Genomic DNA, 22491 nt, shown 5'->3' on the forward strand with positions numbered 1-22491 from the left:
GTGATATGTTGTTGTTTGTATACCTTAGTTGAATGAACTGTCACTCTATCAAAAGTCTGATGGAACTATGGTGCGTTAAGAGTGTCTGCTAAATGAACTAAATGTAAATGGATATGTGAAAATGAACAACTGCAAAGCACACTGGGTATTGCCATTGGCCTTGATTTGGTACAGAGCTCATTAGAATAATACTCAGCATGCTTTGCAATTACATTTAGTTCATTTAGCAGACGCTCTTATCACACCATAGTGCCATAAGACTTCTGATACCAATGCAGGGTGAAAGGGGGACACAAAATGGTGGACCGCTGTAATGAAATGGTCTAGAAAATGATTTTGCATTTTGAAAATACAAATTACAGCTTTCGAAAATATCTTGTTACAAAATACATTTGTATGTGTTTCAGCCCAGTGTAATACAACATACAAAATACTCAGAAGTAATTAAAATATATATTTTATATACTGAGAAATACTGCCCATCTCTGTTCCCACTAGTAATTACCAGTAGGAGGGCCATTCAAGTGAATTTGTCCCAGTTGTATATCATAAATTCCCACTTCCCACTTGGTTACGAACACAGCATTAAGTACAATCATAAATGCACTTTGAAAAGTAGGTGGTGCAATGTGCTGACGGGGGCTCACTAGCATATTTGGGGGCATGGTCTAAAACATGTTGTATTTGTGACAACTGTCACAGGATCTGTGGTACCAAATGTAAGTGGTTTTGTCGTAATGCTGATGAAGGTTGAGCTCCTCCTTTAACAAATGTCTGTTCTACAATCATAGCAAGAACTTGTGACAATAAATAGTTGCATCATAACCTCTTCATCATAACCTCTTCTCAGAGCACCTCATTACTGACACATTCTGTTACAAAGTTTGCAGAACAGACGGTGTCAAACGAGATGCTCAACTTGGCTTGGCATAACCATCCAACACTTAAACTGCTACAACGCTTCCACTGATGTTTGGCACGTATACACATATATTTGACCACGCCCCATAATACGCAAATTAACCCACCAGTACATTGTCCCCCACCTATTAAAGTGCAGTGATGATCGTACCTTATATTCTAAATATTGAGTAGGAAAATGTCCCATTATACCTACAAGGTACCAAACTGTACCAGTTCGTACGTGTACCCGTGAAGTGTACCTTTGATCTTTGTGTACCCCAGGTAACAACATTGTAGTCTACCCTAACCATACCCTTATTTTGAGAGTGTGTTAGTATATGTTCAAAGCAATTAGTATGAACCGGGTGGCAATGCAGAAACATCAATGCTTGCCCAACCAAGGAGTTACCAGTTCAAATCCCCCAAAAATGAATGTATACACTACAGAAAGTGTCCATGATCAGTAATGGTTGGTGGAGATAATTGGACAAGTATTTACTTGATTCTGGGCAGTTTTTAACAAAGTGTAGAAATGCATTCTTGACAATAAGTCTGTGGTCATATCTCTTTTACGCTCACAGATCTGTAGTCCCATTTGTGGTCACAGTACAAGATTTCTATCCTACTCTTCCGTCCTCTCTTTTCTTTTCTTCCTCTCATCTCGTCTACTCTCCTCTCCTTTCTTCCTCTCATCTCCTCTCCTTCATCTCCTATCCTCTCTTCATCTCCTCTCCTTTCCTCTCCTCCTCTCATCCTCGCATCCTCTTCTTCCCCTCCTCTTCCCCTTTCTTCCTCCACTCTTCCTCTCCTCTCTCCTCTTCCTCTCTTCTTACTTTCTCCTCTCCTCCCTGTCTCCTCCCATTTCTCCTCTCCTCCCTGTCTCCTCCCATTTCTCCTCCTATCTTCCTCTCCTCTCCCTTCCTCCTCTCCAGTCTATATATAGTTCTAGCGTTGTATAACGGAGTGCCTGGGCCTCGTGACTTTCTAGGTCTGAGATTTTAGGTCAGGACGTTATGTCAGAGGGGAAGGAAGGTGGCTGTCACCCAAACAAACGTTTCAACTAGTTGTTCCCAACGACTACATCCCAAGTCGCACCATATACCTTATATAGTGCACGACTTTTGGTCAATCCTGATCAAAAAGTCGTGCACTATAGGGAATGGGGTTCTATTTGGGACGCAACCGAAGACTGATGGGACTCAGTGGCCCAGGACCCGCCGTATCGAAGGCTGCCACCCTGACCTCTAACCCCTAACCCCTGAGCCATAGCCTAGACTCGACCTAGACTGTGACCTCTCACCAGGACACATATCAATACCCTCTACATTGTTTAGTGTCCATGAAAGGAATCAATAAGAGTTCTATTGATCTTCTGTTTTGTAGCAGTTTGCTCTGTTGTAGATTCTTTTCACAGGTATTCTCTCCTCTCCTCCCGTCCTCCCCCTCGCTCCCTCTCCTCATCCTCAGCCCTCCTCTCATCTCCTCTCCTCTCCTCCCGTCCTCCCTTCCGCTCCCTCTCCTCATCCTCAGCCCTCCTCTCATCTCCTCTCCTCATCCTCAGTCCTCCTCTCATCTCCTCTCCTCATCTCCTCTCCTCATCCTCAGCCCTCCTCTCATCTCCTCTCCTCCTATTCTCTTCTCATCCTTTTTTTACCTTCTCCTCTCACCTCTCTTCTGTCCATCTGTCCGGTCCAGTCCGGGGTGGTAAAGCCTGGCTGGTTGGCATTACTGTAACTGTGCCTGGTTCAGTGTGCTCCTCCTCCGTGTCGCCTGTGCCAACCCTTTCACCAGCTAATACCACTTCACCCGTTTTTACCCTCCCCGAGGGCTCTTTTTCAATGGCGCTATCTTCCCACAGCAGGCCTGTCAAATGCCCGCTGCCGCCGCCGAGCGACGCAAATCAGCCCGCGGAGAGAGGGGGCTGGAGGGAGTGGAGGAGGGAGCAGACGGGGATAGAGTGGTGAAGAGGATGGAGAGTAAAGGAGTCAAAGGATAAATGGATAGAGAGGTGGGAGGAAGAAAAGATGGTAAAGAAGGAGGGTTGGGGCAGAGGAAGAATTAGGAGGGTGAGGGTGAAAGGGTGGAGTGGTGGAGAGGGTATGACAAAACAGCCGTGAATGAGTCGAACAGAGGGGAAAATGGATTGAGAGCTGGAGAGAGAGAGAGAGAGAGAGAGAGAGAGAAGGAGGAAGAGAAGGAGGGGTTGAACGGTAGAGGATAGCCCACACAAAAATCCCACATCAAACGTTATGTGGGATAAGCCCTCTCTCACTCTCTCTCTCTCTCTCTCTTGCCAGGGGAACAGTCAGATTAGCTGTCCATTGTCCGTGCAGCTCCAGTAGCCATCGTCTCTCTGTCTGTCTGTGTACTAGGCTGGATTTGGGTTTTCACTGTACCACCATGTTCACTGAGGGGGTTTGGGGGGTTAGATAGTGTCCTCTTTGACATTTCAATTGATGACTTTGTTTTTGATACCAACTACTCATATCTACTCCTTGTCTGAAGATTTAACTCCTGGAGAGAGAGAGAAAACTACTATTGTATACACTGTCGTTAAATTGCTGAATTATGTTATGGACCCTGTACGTTTGGGTCATGCACATAGTTGTTGTCTCAGAGATGCAGGTGTGCCACTGTCCCCTCAGAACTTCTCTCTGTGTGAATGACTCACCAATCAGAGCTTTTACAAATGACTGATAAATCACATGGGAGTAAAATCAGGCCAATGTCTTCAGAGGCATATCGTCTGTGTGTGCGTTCGTGTGCGTGTGTGTGCGCATGTGTGTGTTAATGTGTGTGTTCGCATGTGTGTGTTCGCGTTCGTGTGTGTGTGTTCGTGTGCGTGTGTGTGCGCATGTGTGTGTGTTCATGTCTGTGTGTTCGTGTGTGTGTGTGTTCGTGTGTGTGTGTTCGTGTGTGTGTGTTCGTGTGTGTGTGTGTTCGTGTGTGTGTGTTCGTGTGTGTGTGTGTTCGTGTGTGTGTGTTTGTGTGTGTGTGTGTTCGTGTGTGTGTGTTTGTGTGTGTGTGTGTTCGTGTGTGTGTGTTTGTGTGTGTTTGTGTGTGTGTGCATACGTGTCAACCAGAGGGCGGGCGGTGTTGTTGTTGAGTCTGATCGCCGTGCCAACAGAGGTGCGCACAGAGCAAGATTTACGCTGGAAGCGGATGACAGCTGTTACTCCGGGCAACCTGAATTATGCACTCATTGGCAGCTACAGACCCACATGAAAAGAGAGAGAGAGAGAAAGAGAGTGGTGGGGGTAGAGAAAAAAAGAGAGATACAGCGAGAAAGAGAGGAAGACAATAAAGAGGCGAGGCGAGAGAAGAAGGCAGGGAGTAGAGAGAGAGAGAGAGAGAGAGAGAGAGAGAGAGAGAGAGAGAGAGAGGTGCTCAGAGTGGAGCAGCAGATGACACACAGCTGTCCCCATTGCTGCAATGAGCTTCACCCTGAACAAGATACTCTCTCTCTATCTCTCACAACTACTGTCTTTCTCTCTTTGTAGCTCTTTTCTGAGGGAAAGACACTGCAAAACACTGAGAAAACAAGAAAAGATGTGTATTTGAGGATGTGTGTGTGTGTGTGTGTGTGTGTGTGTGTGTGTGTGTGTGTGTGTGTGTGTGTGTGTGTGTGTGTGTGTGTGTGTGTGTGTGTGTGTGTGTGCAGGGTTAGGTAGGTTACTTTCTAAGTGTAATCAGTTACAGTTACTAGTTACCTGTCCAAAATTGTAAACAGTATCGTAACCTTTGAATTACCCAAAACCAATAACGTAATCTGATCACTTTCAGTTACATTCAGATTACTTTCCCCTTGAGAGGGGACATGGTTTCCCAACACAGTCCTCAGTACCCGTAGGGGTGCACATTTTGGTTTTTGCCATAGCAGCTGATTAAAATAATCAACTAATCATCAAGCTTTGATCGTTTGAATCAGCTGTGTAGTGTTAAGGCAAAAATCTAAACGTGGACCCTTTGGGGTCCCGAGGCCCAAATTTGGGAAAAGACTGCATTGTAAGACAAAAAAAATGTATATTACCATTTGAACAACATCTATTGCAAATGGATGTTGAATTTTACCTGATGGGATGGTTATGTAGACTTCTTCTAACCAATTGCTTTCTACTACAGATATTAATGCAATCAGATTTATCTTTACATTAAAAAAAACAGTCTGCCAGATTACCAGTCATTCTAATTCATTGAATGCCCCTTGAGCTGCAGAATAGGACTTGTAAATATAGATTAGCCAAATTGTTTTACCTGAGCATAACGCCAAAACTGTGGACTTATTAGCCTTCTCTTTTGTTCATGATTTTGTTGTCATGGCCGACTGATTGGGCTCAGATAGAATGGCTATCAGCAATACCAAAAAGTGTATTTACATGTGAATGAAACCAAATGCTGCATTTGCTATAGGCCAATTGTTTATGTTTTTGTTGGTGACGCTGATAGGTCGATAATTTGCAGCTGTTTTTAGTCTATCAAACGAGTTTGATAATGTGCCCATTAGGACTATGGTCATTTGTTTCCCTTTGTGTCAGCACAAATTAGATTGAGCAATAAAAGACCCACTCGTGGTCTTCTTAAAGTAAATTTGTTTTTGACAGTATGGAGCACAATACCAGTATGGAGAACCATACCAATTTTTATTCCACAGGAGGCTGGGATCCACATTATGCAGCTGTTGCAAGAGTGCATTTTTTACTGGCTGCCCACTGGTCGCAAAAACAATGCTCGATAGGCAGCTTAAACGTCCTCAATTCAACTATTATTGGGTTAAAATAAACATACAGTGCACTCGGAAAGTATTCAGACCCTTTCACTTTTTCCACATTTTGTTAAGTTACAGACTTATTTCAAAATTGATTAAATAAAAAAAATCATTGTCAATCTACACACAATAACCCATAACGACAAAGGAAAAACAGTTTATATAAGTATTCAGACCGTTTCATATGAGAATCGAAATTGAGCTCAGGTCTTAAATGGAAGCAGTTGGCGTTCAGGCCAGACTGGAGCGAAGGTTCACCTTCCAACAGGACAACGACCCTAAGCATACAGCCAAGACAATGCAGGAGTGGCTTCAGGACAAGTCTCTGAATGTCCTTGAGTGGCCCAGCCAGAGCCCGGACTTGAACCTGATCGAGCATCTCTGGAGAGACATGAAAATAGCTGTGCAGCGACACTCCCCATCCAACCTGACAGAGCTTGAGAGGATCTGCAGATAAGAATGGGAGAAACTCTCCAAATACAGTTGTGTCAAACTTGTAGCATCTTACCCAAGAAGACTCTAGGTTTTAATCACTGCCAAAGGTGCTTCAACAAAGTACTGAGTAAAGGATCTGAATACTTATGTAAATGTGATATTGTGGTTTTCTAAAAAGCTGTATTGCTTTGTCATTGTGGGGTATTGTGATGTCATTATGGGGTATTGTGATGTCATTATGGGGTATTGTGTGTAGATTGATGAGAAAAAAAATAACAATTTAATAAATTTTAGAATATGGCTGTAACAACAAAATGTGGAAAAAGTGAAGGGGTCTGAATACTTTCCGAATGCATTATATATATGTGTGTGAACAGCCATCCACAACAACCACAATCCTTAAGTTAAAACTTTTTAAGGCTAGGCGTCCCGCTAGCGGGACAACTTCCGGTGAAACTGGAGGGTGAACAATTCAAATAAATAATCATATAAATTATGGATATTAAACATTTAGGTACATATAAGTGTCTTATATTGGTTGAAAGCATACATTCTTGTTATTCTAACTGCACTGTACAATTTACAGTAGCTATTACAGCAAAAACATGCCATGTGATTGTTTGAGGACGGCGCCCCACAAATATTTTTCCACCGGCACAGGTTTCATAAATTCACAAATAGCGATTAAATATTCACTTACTTTTTGAAAATCTTCTTCGGATTTGTCATCCAAAGGGTCCCAGATATAACATGTAGTGTGGTTTTGTTAGATAAAATCCTTCTTTATATCCCAAAAAGTCTGTTTAGTTGGCGCCATTGATTTGAGAAATCCACTCGTTCAACATGCAGAGAAAAGAATCCAAAAATCTACCCCTAAACTTTGTTTCAACAAGTCAAAATACTTTTCTATTTACTCCGCAGATACCATAAAATGTAATCAAAATAAAATATTTCTTACGGAAAGAAGTATGTTCAATAGGTGCGTCTTGTATTCATGGCCTACTAACATGAATTCCCAAGACTGTGTCCATGTACTAAAACTGATATTTCTTATTCGTTTTGGAAGTTACAAGCCTGAAACCTTGAACATAGTTTGCCGCCACCCTGTGGAAGCCATGGGAATTGCATCCAGGGAACTAATTTCCAGTATGCCCTTACACTTGCCTTTCTCTCAACAAAAAAATAATTCTGGTTGGTTTTTCTTTGGATTTCTTCCTACCATATCTATTGTGTTATATTCTCCTACATTATTTTAACATTCATACAAACTTCAAAGTGTTTTCTTTCCAATGGTACCAATTATATGCATATCCTGGCTTCAGGGCCTGAGCAACCGGCAGTTTACTTTGGGCATGCCATTCAGTCAGAAATTGAGGAAAAATGGACCTAGTCCTAACCTTAAGGCACAAATAGCTAAATGGGAGAGCAGCAGTGTGATTCATATCAATGCGCTTTGTAGATATCAATTACAAGGGATTTCTGTATCAGCCATGGCTGCACCAATGCTTTCGTCCTTACCGCCAAGAGTTTATTCAAGTTGGACAATCTTTGGATGCCGACAGCAGACACACCATTGGAAGACATACAGTTGAAGTCGGAAGTTTACATACACCTTAGCCAAATACATTTAAACTCAGTTTGACAATTCCTGACATTTAATCCTAGTAAAAATTCCCTGTTTTAGGATCACCACTTTATTTTAAGAACGTGAAATGTCAGAATAATAGTAGAGAGAATAATTTATTTCAGCTTTAATTTCTTTCATCACATTCCCAGTGAGTCAGAAGTTAACATACACTCAATTAGTATTTGGTAGTATTGCCTTTAAATTGTTTAACTTGGGTCAAAGGTTTCGGGTAGCCTTCCACAAGCTTCCCACAATAAGTTGGGTGAATTTTGGACCACTTCCTCCTGACAGAGCTGGTGTAACTGAGTCAGGTTTGTAGGCCTCCTTGCTCGCACTCGCTTTTTCAGTTCTACCCACAAATTTTCTATAGGGTTCAGGTCAGGGCTTTGTGATGGCCACTCCAGTACCATGACTTTGTTGTCCTTAAGCCATTTTGTCGCCATTTTGGAAGTATGTTCATTGTTCATTTGGAAGACCCATTTGTGACTAAGCTTAAACTTCCTGACTGATGTCTTGAGATGTTGCTTCAATATATCCACATAATTTTCATGCCTCATGATGCCATCTATTTTGTGAAGTGCACCAGTCCCTCCTGCAGCAAAGCACCCCAACAACATGATGCTGCCACCCCCATGCCTCACGGTTGGGATGGTGTTCTTCGGCTTGCAAGCATCCCCCTTTTTCCTCCAAACATAACAATGGTCATTATGGTTAAACAGTTCCATTTTTGTTTCATCATACCAGAGGACATTTCTCCAAAAAAGTACAATCTTGTCCACATGTGCAGTTGTAAACCGTAGTCTGGCTTTTCTATGGCGGTTTTGGAGCAGTGTCTTCTTCCTTGCTGAGCAGCCTTTCAGGTTATGTTGATATAGGACACGTTTCACTGTGGATATAGATACTTTTGTATCAGTTTCCTCCAGCATCTTCACAAGGTCCTTTGCTGTTGTTCTGAGATTGATTTGTACTTTTCGCACCAAAGTACGTTCATCTCTAGGAGACAGAATGCGTCTCCTTCCTGAGCGGTATGACGGCTGCGTGGTCCCATGGTGTTTATACTTGCGTACCATTGTTCGTTCAGATGAAGGTGGTACCTTCAGGCGTTTGGAAATTGCTCCCAAGGATGAACCAGACTTGTGGAGGTCTAAAAGATTTTTTTCTGTGGTCTTGGCTGATTTCTTTTGATTTTCCCATGATGTCAAGCAAAGATGCACTGAGTTTGAAGGTAGGCCTTTAAATACATCCACAAGTACACCTCCAATTGACTCAAATTATGTCAATTAGCCTATCAGAAGCTTCTAAAGCCATGACATAATTTCCTGGAATTTTTCAAGCTGTTTAAAGGCACAGTCAACTTAGTGTATGTAAACATCTGACCCACTGGAATTGTGATACAGTGAATTACAAGTGAAATAATCTGTCTGTAAACAATTGTTGGAAAAATTACTTGTGTCATGCACAAAGTAGATGTCCCTAACCGACTTGCCAAAACTATAGTTTGTTAACAAGAAATTTGTGGAGTGGTTGAAAAACAAGTTTTAATGACTCCAACCTAAGTGTACGTAAACATCCGACTTCAACTGTAGCTTGGACTGGAGCCTACAAGCCTATTCGTGCTTTTTCTCCACAATCCATCAAATGCATTTGGTGTGTCGTCAGTGGTCTTTGACTTGTGGTCAGACTTGCTCAGAATTGTTTTAACCACAGACCACTTCTCAGTTCCTATGCTTCCTGGCTGATGTTTTGGTCACTTTTGAATGCTGGCGGTGCCTGCACCTTTTTTATATGTTGATTTGAATGTCATTGAGAAAACAAAGGTATAAAATATTATTCCGCAAATATCTAAATTTCAAAGTAATCTTAGAAGTAATCTTTTTAAGTGTCTGGAATATGATGACCATTGTTTTGCCTCTCATAGTTTTTACGTAATCTGTGACATGTTATCGTTACTCCTCTGTGTGTATGTGTGTGCTTGTGTGGGTGTACTCTGCGTCAGTACATTTATGTGTTCATGTCCAGGCGGTGGGAGAGCAGTCATAAATAAGGTGGTGTTGAGAAAGCTCTCAGTTTAACATAATCAAGTGATTCTCTCTCACTCACTCACTCACTCACTCACTCACTCACTCACTACATATATATATATACTGCTCCAAAAAATAAAGGGAACACTTAAACAACACATCCTAGATCTGAATGAAAGAAATAATCTTATTAAATTTTTTTCTTTACATAGTTGAATGTGCTGACAACAAAATCACACAAAAATAATCAATGGAAATCCAATTTATCAACCCATGGAGGTCTGGATTTGGAGTCACACTCAAAATTAAAGTGGAAAACCACACTACAGGCTGATCCAACTTTGATGTAATGTCCTTAAAACAAGTCAAAATGAGGCTCAGTAGTGTGTGTGGCCTCCACGTGCCTGTATGACCTCCCTACAACGCCTGGGCATGCTCCTGATGAGGTGGCGGATGGTCTCCTGTGGGATCTCCTCCCAGACCTGGACTAAAGCATCCGCCAACTCCTGGACAGTCTGTGGTGCAGCGTGGCGTTGGTAGATGGAGCGAGACATGATGTCCCAGATGTGCTCAATTGGATTCAGGTCTGGGGAACGGGCGGGCCAGTCCATAGCATCAATGCCTTCCTCTTGCAGGAACTGCTGACACACTCCAGCCACATGAGGTCTAGCATTGTCTTGCATTAGGAGGAACCCAGGGCCAACCGCACCAGCATATGGTCTCACAAGGGGTCTGAGGATCTCATCTCGGTACCTAATGACAGTCAGGCTACCTCTGGTGAGCACATGGAGGGCTGTGCGGCCCCCCAAAGAAATGCCACCCTACACCATGACTGACCCACCCCCAAATCGGTCATGCTGGAGGATGTTGCAGGCAGCAGAACGTTTTCCACAGCGTCTCCAGACTCTGTCACGTCTGTCACGTGCTCAGTGTGAACCTGCTTTCATCTGTGAAGAGCACAGGGCGCCAGTGGTAAATTTGCCAATCTTGGTGTTCTCTGGCAAATGCCAAACGTCCTGCACGGTGTTGGGCTGTAAGCACAACCCCCACCTGTGGACGTCGGGCCCTCATACCACCCTCATGGAGTCTGTTTCTGACCTTTTGAGCAGACACATGCACATTTGTGGCCTGCAGGAGGTCATTTTGCAGGGCTCTGGCAGTGCTTCTCCTGCTCCTCCTTGCACAAAGGCGGAGGTAGCGGTCCTGCTGCTGGGTTGTTGCCCTCCTACGGCCTCCTCCATGTCTCCTGATGTACTGGCTTGTCTCCTGGTAGCACCTCCATGCTCTGGACACTACGCTGACAGACACAGCAAACCTTCTTGCCACTGCTCGCATTGATGTGCCATCCTGGATGAGCTGCACTACCTGAGCCACTTGTGTGGGTTGTAGACTCCGTCTCATGCTACCACTAGAGTGAAAGCACCGCCAGCATTCAAAAGTGACCAAAACATCAGCCAGGAAGCATAGGAACTGAGAAGTGGTCTGTGGTCCCCACCTGCAGAACCACTCCTTTATTGGGGGTGTCTTGTTAATTGCCTATAATTTCCACCTGTTGTCTATTCCATTTGCACAACAGCATGTAAAATGTATTGTCAATCAGTGTTGCTTCCTAAGTGGACAGTTTGATTTCACAGAAGTGTGATTGACTTGGAGTTACATTGTGTTGTTTAAGTGTTCCCTTAATTTTTTTGAGCAGTGTATATATATATATATATATATATATATATATATATATATATATATATAATTATAGGCAATTAGCAAGACACCCCCAATAAAGGAGTGGCTCTGCAGGTGGGGACCACAGACCACTTCTCAGTTCCTATGCTTCCTGGCTGATGTTTTGGTCACTTTTGAATGCTGGCGGTGCTTTCACTCTAGTGGTAGCATGAGACGGAGTCTACGACTCACACAAGTGGCTCAGGTAGTGCAGCTCATCCAGGATGGCACATCAATGCGAGCTGTGGCAAGAAGGTTTGCTGTGTCTGTCAGCGTAGTGTCCAGAGCATGGAGGCGCTACCAGGAGACAGGCCAGTACATCAGGAGACATGGAGGAGGCCGTAGGAGGGCAACAACCCAGCAGCAGGTCCGCTACCTCCGCCTTTGTGCAAGGAGGAGCAGGAGGAGCACTGCCAGAGCCCTGCAAAATGCCCTACAGCAGGCCACAAATGTGCATGTGTCTGCTCAAACGGTCAGAAACAGACTCCATGAGGGTGGTATGAGGGCCTGACGTCCACAGGTGGGGTTGTGCTTACAGCCCAACACCGTGCAGGACGTTTGTCATTTGCCAGAGAACACCAAGATTGGCAAATTTGGCACTGGCGCCATGTGCTCTTCACAGATGAAAGCAGGTTCACACTGAGCACATGTGACAGACGTGACAGAGTCTGGAGACGCCGTGGAGAACGTTCTGCTGCCTGCAACATCCTCCAGCATGAACGGTTTGGAGGTGGGTCAGTCATGGTTTGGGGTGGCATTTCTTTGGGGGGCCGCACAGCCCTCCATGTGCTCGCCAGAGGTAGCCTGACTGCCATTAGGTACCGAGATGAGATCCTCAGACTCCTTGTGAGACCATATGCTGGTGCGGTTGGTCCTGGGTTCCTCCTAATGCAAGACAATGCTAGACCTCATGTGGCTGGAGTGTGTCAGCAGTTCCTGCAAGAGGAAGGCATTGATGCTATGGACTGGCCCGCCCGTTCCCCAGACCTGAATCCAATTGAGCACATCTGGGACATCATGTCTCGCTCCATCCACCAACGCCACGTTGCACCACAGACTGTCCAGGAGTTGGCGGATGCTTTAGTCCAGGTCTGGGAGGAGGTCCCTCAGGAGCATGCCCAGGCGTTGTAGGGAGGTCATACAGGCACATGGAGGCCACACACACTACTGAGCCTCATTTAGACTTGTTTTAAAAAGGACATTACATCAAAGTTGGATCAGCCTGTAGTGTGGTTTTCCACTTTAATTTTGAGTGTCACTCCAAATCCAGACCTCCATGGGTTGATAAATTGGATTTCCATTGATTATTTTTGTGTGATTTTGTTGTCAGCACATTCAACTATGTAAAGAAAAAAGTATTTAATAAGATTATTTCTTTCATTCAGATCTAGGATGTGTTGTTTAAGTGTTCCCTTTATTTTTTTGAGCAGTATATATACACTGAGTGCACAAAACATTAGGAATACCTGCTCTTTCCATGACACGTGACCAGGTGAAAGCTATGATCCCTTATTGATGTCACTCACCTGTTAAATCCACTTTAATCAGTGTAGATGAAGGGGAGGAGACAGGTTAAAGAAGGATTTTTAAGCCTTGAGACATGGATTGTGTATGTGTGCCATTCAGAGGGTGAATGGGCAAGACAAACGATTGAAGTTCCTTTGAACGGGGTATGGTAGTAGGTGCCAGGCGCACCGGTTTGATTTTTCCAAGAACTGCAACGCTGCTGGGTTTTTCACGATCAACAGGTTCCCATGTGTATTAAGAATGGTCCACCATCCATCCAAAGGAAATCCAGCCAACTTGACACAACTGTGGGAAGCATTGGAGTCAACATGGGTCAGCATCCCTGTGGAACACTTTCAACACCTTTGAACACTCAGTGTGACAGGGATGGCCAAGGAGAGGTCTGGTTATCGCAATGTACGGCATACCCAGCTAGCACATTTGGTTCCTTGGAAGTTGTGGGAACGTACGTGTTTGGTTTAGTTCTGGAAGCAAAGCCATACGTTTCCTGTCCATTAAAACTGAATGTTTTTCTAACATTCTGAGAACAGAAGTGAACATTTCGCCTGTTCTGGGAACATACCATTTTTCGGTTGCAGGGAGGTTTTGAGAAAATGTTACTATGGTTCCCTGAACATTCCGGATTGGAACATAAACAATTCTACAATAGAACTCAGAGTTCTGTTCTAATCGTTGTCTATACACCCACTCAGTGAGTGGAAGGTTGCACGCACGCACACGCGCACACGCATGCGCACACGCACGCACGCATACGCGCACACACACACACACACACCTCCTTTGGGATCCCTCATACTCAAGTAAGATTTCCCACTAGGTATCACAGGTCCGGGTGGTGGTGTGGGTCGGGCACACACACACACACACACACACACACACACACACACACACACACACACACACACACACACACACACACACACACACACACACACACACACACACACACACCTGTGCTGAGGAAAGGAGCTTTCTCTCACGATTGTGGTAATACGGTTAACACCTCGTTCACATGTAAATCTCAGTGTACACTCAGCTGTCTTAACCTTCTCTCTCCTCTCTCTAAAGCCATTCAATACAGCCTATGAATACAACTTCATCGCTCTCCTCTCAATACAGACAAACAGGCAGGAGAACCATAATGTCTGTCTGCATCTTAAATGGCACCCTATTCCCTATTTAGTACACTACTTCCCAGTATCTTAAACTACAAAAGTGGTGCACTATATAGGGGAAGAGGGTGCCACTAGGGACACAAAACTATGTACAGCCTCGCTCTGATACAGCAACAGTCTCTCTCTCTCTCTCTATCTCTCTCAGGGTAGATTATGGTGAAGGAGAACTGAGCTTTCTGCATATTTTTATAGAATAATAAAATATACCAGTCAAGACGAATGAACAAATAGAGAAGAACACTGTCTAACTAATCTTTATGTAATAATGAGTAAAGCTGGATGTTGCTTTGCTGACACACAAAATAAAAACATCATATTTGGAGATTTAAATGAAGATATAATACACCATGTAAAGTCTACAACAATAAAGGACTGTAGGGTTTAGTCAGAATATATATATATATATATATATATATATATATATATATATATATATATATATATATATATATATATATATACACTGTATAAGCAGCCCGTTTATAATCAGTCTAATCGGTTACTTAGATGGATTAAATGTTTAATTAAAATATTCAACAAATAATTAATTCTACGAAGTGTTTGATATGTGGGAAGATTTGGGGTTTATTTCAGAATGACGCAAATGGATGTAATTGCATGCAATAATTTTAAGCAAAAACGTTTTGTAGTGCAATTCCATTCCTCTCTCTCTGCATAGAACAGTCTGTCTTTTCTCTATTTACAGGCAATGTAACATTCTACTGCAATGTTCTGTTAGATAGCATTTAGCACACACACACACACACACACACACACACACACACACACACACACACACACACACACACACACACACACACACACACACACACACACACACACACACACACACACACAATCCCTAAAGCCTTTGTATAGCTTCCTGTCTAAAGTAAAGGCCTCCAGGGGATATGGCTCCTATTATTACTGTCCTCACCGAGACAGGCAAACACTCTCTCATCCCCTCACACACACACACACACACACACACACACACACACACACACGCACACGCACACGCACACGCACACGCACACGCACACGCACACACACACACACAACCTCGAACAGATGAAAACTAAAAAGGTATCACAAGCTATAATTTTCTAAACCTCAAACTCACATCACACAGTCTCCGTAGCTCCATATAGAAAATCCTTGTTAAGTATGACTACAAAGAAATACAGTGATATGCGGAGAAATAGGCCTACAGAGAAAATGCATGCATAAGGTTCAGGCACCTTGTCTACCACGCTCCCCATGTACAGTGCCTTCAGAAAGTATTCATACCCCTTGACTTATTCCACGTTTTGTTGTGTTACAGCCTGAAAATAATCCACAGAAGGAATACACCTGGATCACCGTATCAAATACATTGTTATTGGTCACATACGACATTTTAAGCCGATGTTATTGGTCACATACAACACATTTATCAGATGTTACTGTGGGTGTAGTGTAATGCATGTGTTCCTAGCTCCAACAGTACAGTAATATCTAACAATACACAACAATACACACACATCTAAAGTAAAAGAATGGAGTTAAGAAATATATAAATATTAGAACGAGCAATGTCAGAGTGGCGTTGACTAAAATATAGTAGAAAAGAATACAGTATATACATATGAAATGAGGAAAGCAGTATATAAACCATATTTAAGTGACTAGTGACCAGTGATTCCATGTCTATGTATATAGGGCAGCAGCCTCTAAGGTGCAAAGTTGCGTAACCAGGTGGTAGACGGCTAGTGATGGCTATTTAACAGTCTGATGGCCTTGCGATAGAAGGTGTTTTTTCAGTCTCTAGGTCCCAGCTTTGATGAACCTGTACTGACCTCGCCTTCTGCATAATAGCGGGGTGAACAGGCAGTGGCTCGGGTGGGTGAAGTCCTTGATGATCTTTTTTGTCTTCCTATGACATCGGGTGCTGTAGGTGTCCTGGTTGGCAGGCAGTGTGCCCCCGGTGATGCGTTGGGCAGACCTCATGTCACGTCTACTCCCGCTCCTCTCATCTCCTCTCGTCTACATCCCGCTCCTCTCATCTCCTCTCGTCAACATCCCGCTCCTCTCATCTCCTCTCGTCTCTATCCCGCTCCTCTCATCTCCTCTCGTCTACATCCCGCTCCTCTCATCTCCTCTCGTCTACATCCCGCTCCTCTCGTCTACATCCCGCTCCTCTCATCTCCTCTCGTCTACATCCCGCTCCTCTCATCTCCTCTCGTCTACATCCCGCTCCTCTCATCTCCTCTCGTCTACATCCCGCTCCTCTCATCTCCTCTCGTCTACATCCCGCTCCTCTCGTCTACATCCCGCTCCTCTCATCTCCTCTCGTCTACATCCCGCTCCTCTCATCTCCTCTCGTCTACATCCCGCTCCTCTCCTCTCGTCTACATCCCGCTCCTCTCATCTCCTCTCGTCATCCCGCTCCTCTACATCGCCGGTAAACTAACCACCAGTCCTGGGATCCATCATTACGCACACCTGGCGTCAATCATTACGCGGAACGTCATTATGAGGCACACCTGGACTCCATAACCTCACTTATTACCTCCCCTATATCTGGCACTCCCTTATGTTCCTTCCCCAGTCAGTATTGATCTTGTTTTCATGCAAAGACACTACTGTTATGTTGTCTAGTTCCATTTTTGTTGTTTTATTAAACGTTTCACCTGCACCTGCTTCTCAACTCACAGCTCCTTCATTAAACCGCATCACCCTCTGGAGAGCCCTGTGGTTGCGGGCAGTGCGGTTGCCGTACCAGGCGGTGATACAGCCTGACAGGATGCTCTCAATTGTGCATCTGTAAAAGTTTGTGAAGATCTTAGGGGCCAAGCTGAATTTCTTCAGCCTCCTGAGGTTGAAGAAACGCTGTTGCGCCTTCTTCACCCCACTGTCTGTGTGGGTGGACCATTTCAGCTCAGCAGTGATGTGTATGCCGAGGAACTTGAAGCTTTGCACCTTGTCCACTGGGGTCCCGTCGATGTGGATAGGGGTGTGCTCTTTCTGCTGTTTCCTGAAGTTCACGATCAGCTCCTTCGTTTTGTTGACGTTGAGTGAGAGGTTATTTTCCTGGCACCACTCCGCCAGGGCCCTCACCTCTTCCCAGTAGGCTGTCGCGTCATTGTTTGTATTCAGGCCTACAACTGTTGTGTCGTCTGCAGACTTAATGATTGAGTTGGAGACATGCGTTGCCATGCAGTCATGGGTGAACAGGGAGCACAGGAGGATCAGCGAAGTGGAGGTGTTTCCTACCTTCACCACCTGGGAGCGGCCCGTCAGGAAGTCCAAGACCCAGTTGCACAGGGTGGGGTTCAGACCCAGGGCCCCAAGCTTAATGGTGAGTTTGTAGGGTACTATGGTGTTGAATGCTGAGCTACAGTCAATGACCAGCATTCTTACTTAGGTATTCCTCTTGTCCAGATGGGATAGGGCAGTGTGCAGTGCGATGGCGATTGCATCGTCTGTGGATCTATTGGGGCGGTAAGCAAACTGAAGTGGGTCTAGGTTATCAGGTAAGGCAGAGGTGATATGATCCTTAACTAGCCTCTCAAAGAACTTCATGATGACAGAGGTGAGTGCTACGGGGGATAGTCATTTAGTTCAGTTACCTTTGCTTTCTTGGGTACAGGAACAATGGTGGACATCTTGAAGCAAAGGGGGACAACAGACTGGGATAGGGAGAGATTGAATGTGTCCATAATCGATCCAGCCAGCTGGTCTGCGTATGCTCTGAGGATGCGGCTAGGGATGCCGTCTGGGCCGTCTGCCTAGCGAGGGATAACATGTTTAAATGTCTTACTCACGTCGGCCACAGAGAACGAGAGCCAACCGTCCTTGGGTGGCACTGTGTTATCCTCAAAGCAGGCGAAGAAGGTGTTTAGCTTGACCTGGAGACAAAGACGTCGGTGTCGTGACGTGGCTGGTATTCCCTTCTGTAGTCCATGATTGTCTGTAGACCCTGCCACATAATCTCATGTCTGAGCCATTGAATTGCGACTCCACTTTGGCTCTGCACTTACGTTTTGCCAGTTTGATTGCCTTACGGAGGAAATAACGACATTGATTGTATTGATTGTACAAAATACTGCACAGTTGCTTAGGAGCTATAAGCAGAACTTCCATGTCTGACGGCGCCATCTTGCCTGATCACCTGCAAACACAGTTCACTTTAATAGCAGCCACATACAAACAGCATAATCACTTTGCTCGTTGTCCCCCTAGAGTCTATTGACGCACCGGTGCATCAATCTATCAAACATAATTAAACAAATTCTCATCAAAATCCGTCAGTTTAAGATAGAGATATCCGGGGGTTTTTTTGCATCTCAATCCACTGCATCCGCCGATGTCGCCCTTCCTGCGGTGGAAAGAGGCAGAGCTACAGCGCTGTTTGTCAGACCAGGAGAAGTCCCTAAAATTTGCAGCATCCAAACCCTATGGAATGGGGAGACTCTCACGAGCATAGATGTTGTTTTCCGTTTTGCTCTACGACCCACCAATGGAAGTATGGAGGTTGTTTTGTGCCAACAACAACAAGGGGTTAAATACGTGGAGAAATGTATATACTGTAGATATATTTCCAGATTTTTCTTACACTTTAAAGCCTTATTACTTATGTTTATTTTTTTTTACTGTGATTTTTGACATTTATGAATGTATTATTCAATATGTTTCTATGGGCAATATTACTAAAGGCCAAATTCGTCATAATTACTGTGTTTATGGAAAGGGGGTGAGAACCATGAGCCTACTAGGTTTTCTATTGAAGTCAATGTACCCAGAGGAGGACAGAAGCTAGCTGTCCTTAGGCTACATCATGATGCTAACCCAGAGAGTGCTGTTGAGGCTACAGTCAAACTTCATTGCAAAACAGTGGGTTTTAATCAGGTATTTGGTGATATTTAGTATAGTTTTATCTAAAAATGATAACTTTTTTAATGTTTCACAATTTAAAAAAAAATGAAATTCACTGACCAGAATGATCCTCCCCTTCCAGCCTCCACTCCTTTGTAGTGACTGGGTGTATAGATACACCATCCAAAGTGTAATTAATAACTTCACCATGCTCAAAGGGACATTCAATGTGTGCTTTTTTTTTACCCATCTACCCATAGGTGCCCTTTTTGTTGGAAAACCTCCATGGTCTTTGTGGTTGAATCTGTGTTTGAAATTCACTGCTCAACTGAGGGACTTTACGGATAATTGTATGTGCGGGGTACATAGATAAGGTAGTCATTAACAAACCATGTTAAACGCTATTACTGCACATAGAGAGATTCCCTGCAATATATTATGTGACTTGTTAAGCAAAATTGTTTACCTGAGCATATTTAGGCTTCCCTTAACAAAGTGGTTGACTACTTATTGACTCAAGACATTTCAGCTTTTCATTTTTTTGAAATTTGTAAAAACATAATTCCACTTTGACATTATGGGGTATTGTGATGTCATGATGGGGTGTTGTGATGTCATTGTGGGGTATTGTGATGTCATGATGGGGTGTTGTGATGTCATTGTGGGGTATTGTGTACGCCAGTAACACAAAATCTAAATGTATCTGTATCAAACAAAATATGGAAAACGTCAAAGGTTGTGAATACTTTCTGAAGGCGCTGTGAGCCCAGAATCTACCCGCAAACACTGCCCACACACACTCTCAGAGATACAGTACACACACTCCTGCAGATACTCTCACCGCAAACAGCAGAACACTCCCACAGATACGCACACCCCCACAGATACACACACTCTGGCAGATTCACACACTCACACTCACACTCCTTACAGATACATACGCTCCTGCTCACAAACACACTCTCTTGACGACAAACACTTATGCCAATGTACAGTACACATACACCCGGCCCTGATGACAAGCTAAAGGCCCACGGACCTTTTTCTGTGAGCTGTTGGTCTAGAAAGACAGAATGTGACAAATGACTAAATGTATTTGACTCCACAAAGAAAGTCCATTCCGTTTTTATTTACTATAATTGTTTTCACATGGACTGAATTGAACACAGAGAACATATGTTCTATGCACACCCTGTCACGCTAGATATGTCTACCACATACACACGACACTTATAAAATTCTGACTATGACAGACAAAAGATTCTGAGTTGGAAAAAGTCCTTAGGAATGGTAATAATCTCTCTCTCTCTCTCCTCAGCGTCAACGCTGCCCTCTACGTCTTACTCCTCCCTCCTTAACCGCCATCCCTGGATCTTTTAGAAAACAGAAGTGAAACGCTGAAATGAATAAATCTCATCATCTTACTGTGATGTCAGTGTGCTACACTGCTGATTCCACAAATCAGAGTCTTCGCTTCGTTACGGTGGGGTAGGACAGGGGAGCCGGTGGGAGATATTGATTGTTTCACATGTGGAAAAATAATACAACATGCAGGACAAGTCAATATGGCTCTTCAGAAACTGTAATACTGGAGAATCACTAAAGTCCCAGAAACAAAGTCTCAAATGTACACTGACTCATGCTCAAACACACGCACCAGCACCTGTGCTCACACATACACACAAATACTGTATATTCATTGAACATGTTTTGGGGTTTCATGTCAGTTCTAGACCCTGTATCTTGGTCTCGGCTGTGTCTTGTGTCTGTTTCTGACCTTGCGGTTGGACCACTTTACATTGGTTTACTGTGGTATATCACAGACATTACACACAGGTACTGTACACACACACACACACACACACACACACACACACACACACATATATACACACACGAACCTACACAGCCCAGTGATGTCTCAGTCAAAACGTATATGTATGAACAAGCTAAAACATCCATGAAAATACTTTTCCAGCAGAAAGCATGAAATCAACTCAAATAAATACTCGGTACATCATTCTGTTTTTAGGAAGATTCTGTGGTGATGTAATGCAACGTTACATTGTTCTGCAGAGTACATAAAAGCATGTGGCCTTCACACAGTTTTGCCCTACTGTATTAGTGTGAAGAAATGTTTGACTGTGATCGAGACGTGTGTGTGCATTTGTGTGTGTCTTCTGCATGCGTGTGTGTGTGTGTGTGTGTGTGTATGCTTTTGTGTGTGTGTATATGTCTGTGTGTGCGTGTGTGTGTGTGTGTGTATGTGTGCTAGATCATACACTTGTGCGTGTGTGTATACTATTTTTGTATGACCGTTAGTATAACTAGTGTGTGTGACCGTTCCTGCTTCTCTGTACTGTTACCACTATACCTGCTCTACAGTGTGTGTGTACAGTGTGTCTACAGTGTGTGCATGTAGTATGTGTGTACAGTGTGTACAGTGTGTGTCTACAGTTTGGGTGTACAGTGTGTGTGTACAGTGTGTGTCATTCCTCCATGAGAAACACAGCTAGTGCAGAGAAAAGAAAAGAGTACTCACAGTTAGTCGTGGACTCCGAGTCGTCTCTCTTCTCTCTCTGTCCTGTTACTGAGCGCTGGCTCTCACTCTGCTGCTATTCTCTCTCTCTCTATATCTCTCTCTCCCTCTCCACTGCTATCCCTGCACTGGACACACACACACACACACTTAAGTCACACACTCAGATGCTGCTCTGTTCTCCTCCGCTACCAAAGGAAGTGCTCAGATCAACAGAACGAGAGACAGCGAGTGATTGAGAAAGCGTGTAAGCGAGAGTGAGAAAAAAGTGGGGGAGCGAGAGAAAAAGAGGATGAGGAGGAGGAGGAGGAGGAGGAGGAGAGGGGAAGAGGAGGAGGAGGAGGAAGGGGAGGAGTAGGAGAGCGGAAGAGGAGGAGGAGGAGGAAGGGGAGGAGTAGGAGAGGGGAAGAGGAGGAGGAGGCGGAGGAGGAGAGGGGAAGAGGAGGAGGAGGAGGAAGGGGAGGAGTAGGGGAGGGGAAGAGGAGGAGGAGGAGGAGGAGGAGGAGGAAGAGATGATGATGAGGAAGAGACAGGAGGAGGAGGAGGAGGAGGAGGAGGAGGAGGAGATGATGAGGAGGAGGAGGAGATGGGAGGAGGAGGAGGAAGAGAGGGGAGGAGGAGGAGGAGGAGGAGGAGGAGGAAGAGATGATGAGGAGGAGGAGGAGACGGGAGGAGGAGGAGGAGGAGGAGATGATGATGAGGAGGAGGAGGAGGAAGAGGAGGAGGAGGAGGAGGAGGAGACGGGAGGAGGAGGAGGAAGAGAGGGGAGGAGGAGGAGGAGGAGGAGAGTGGAGGAGGAGAGGAGGAGGAGGAGGAGGAAGGGGAGGAGGAGAGGAGGAGGAGGAGGAGGAAGGGGAGGAGGAGGGGAGGGGAAGAGGAGGAGGAGGAGGAGGAGGAGATGATGATGAGGAGGAGGAGGAGGA

General features: G+C 44.5%; 1 pseudogene; it reads right to left on the bottom strand.

The window, feature by feature from the left end:
• Positions 1-21810, bottom strand: part of LOC106589866 (RNA binding protein fox-1 homolog 3-like) — an 891320-nt pseudogene extending 869510 nt beyond the window's left edge.
• Between the last annotated feature and the right edge of the window lie 681 nt (positions 21811-22491).

The sequence above is a fragment of the Salmo salar genome, chromosome ssa28 (genome assembly GCF_905237065.1).
Source record: "Salmo salar chromosome ssa28, Ssal_v3.1, whole genome shotgun sequence".
Classification (NCBI taxonomy): domain Eukaryota; kingdom Metazoa; phylum Chordata; class Actinopteri; order Salmoniformes; family Salmonidae; genus Salmo; species Salmo salar.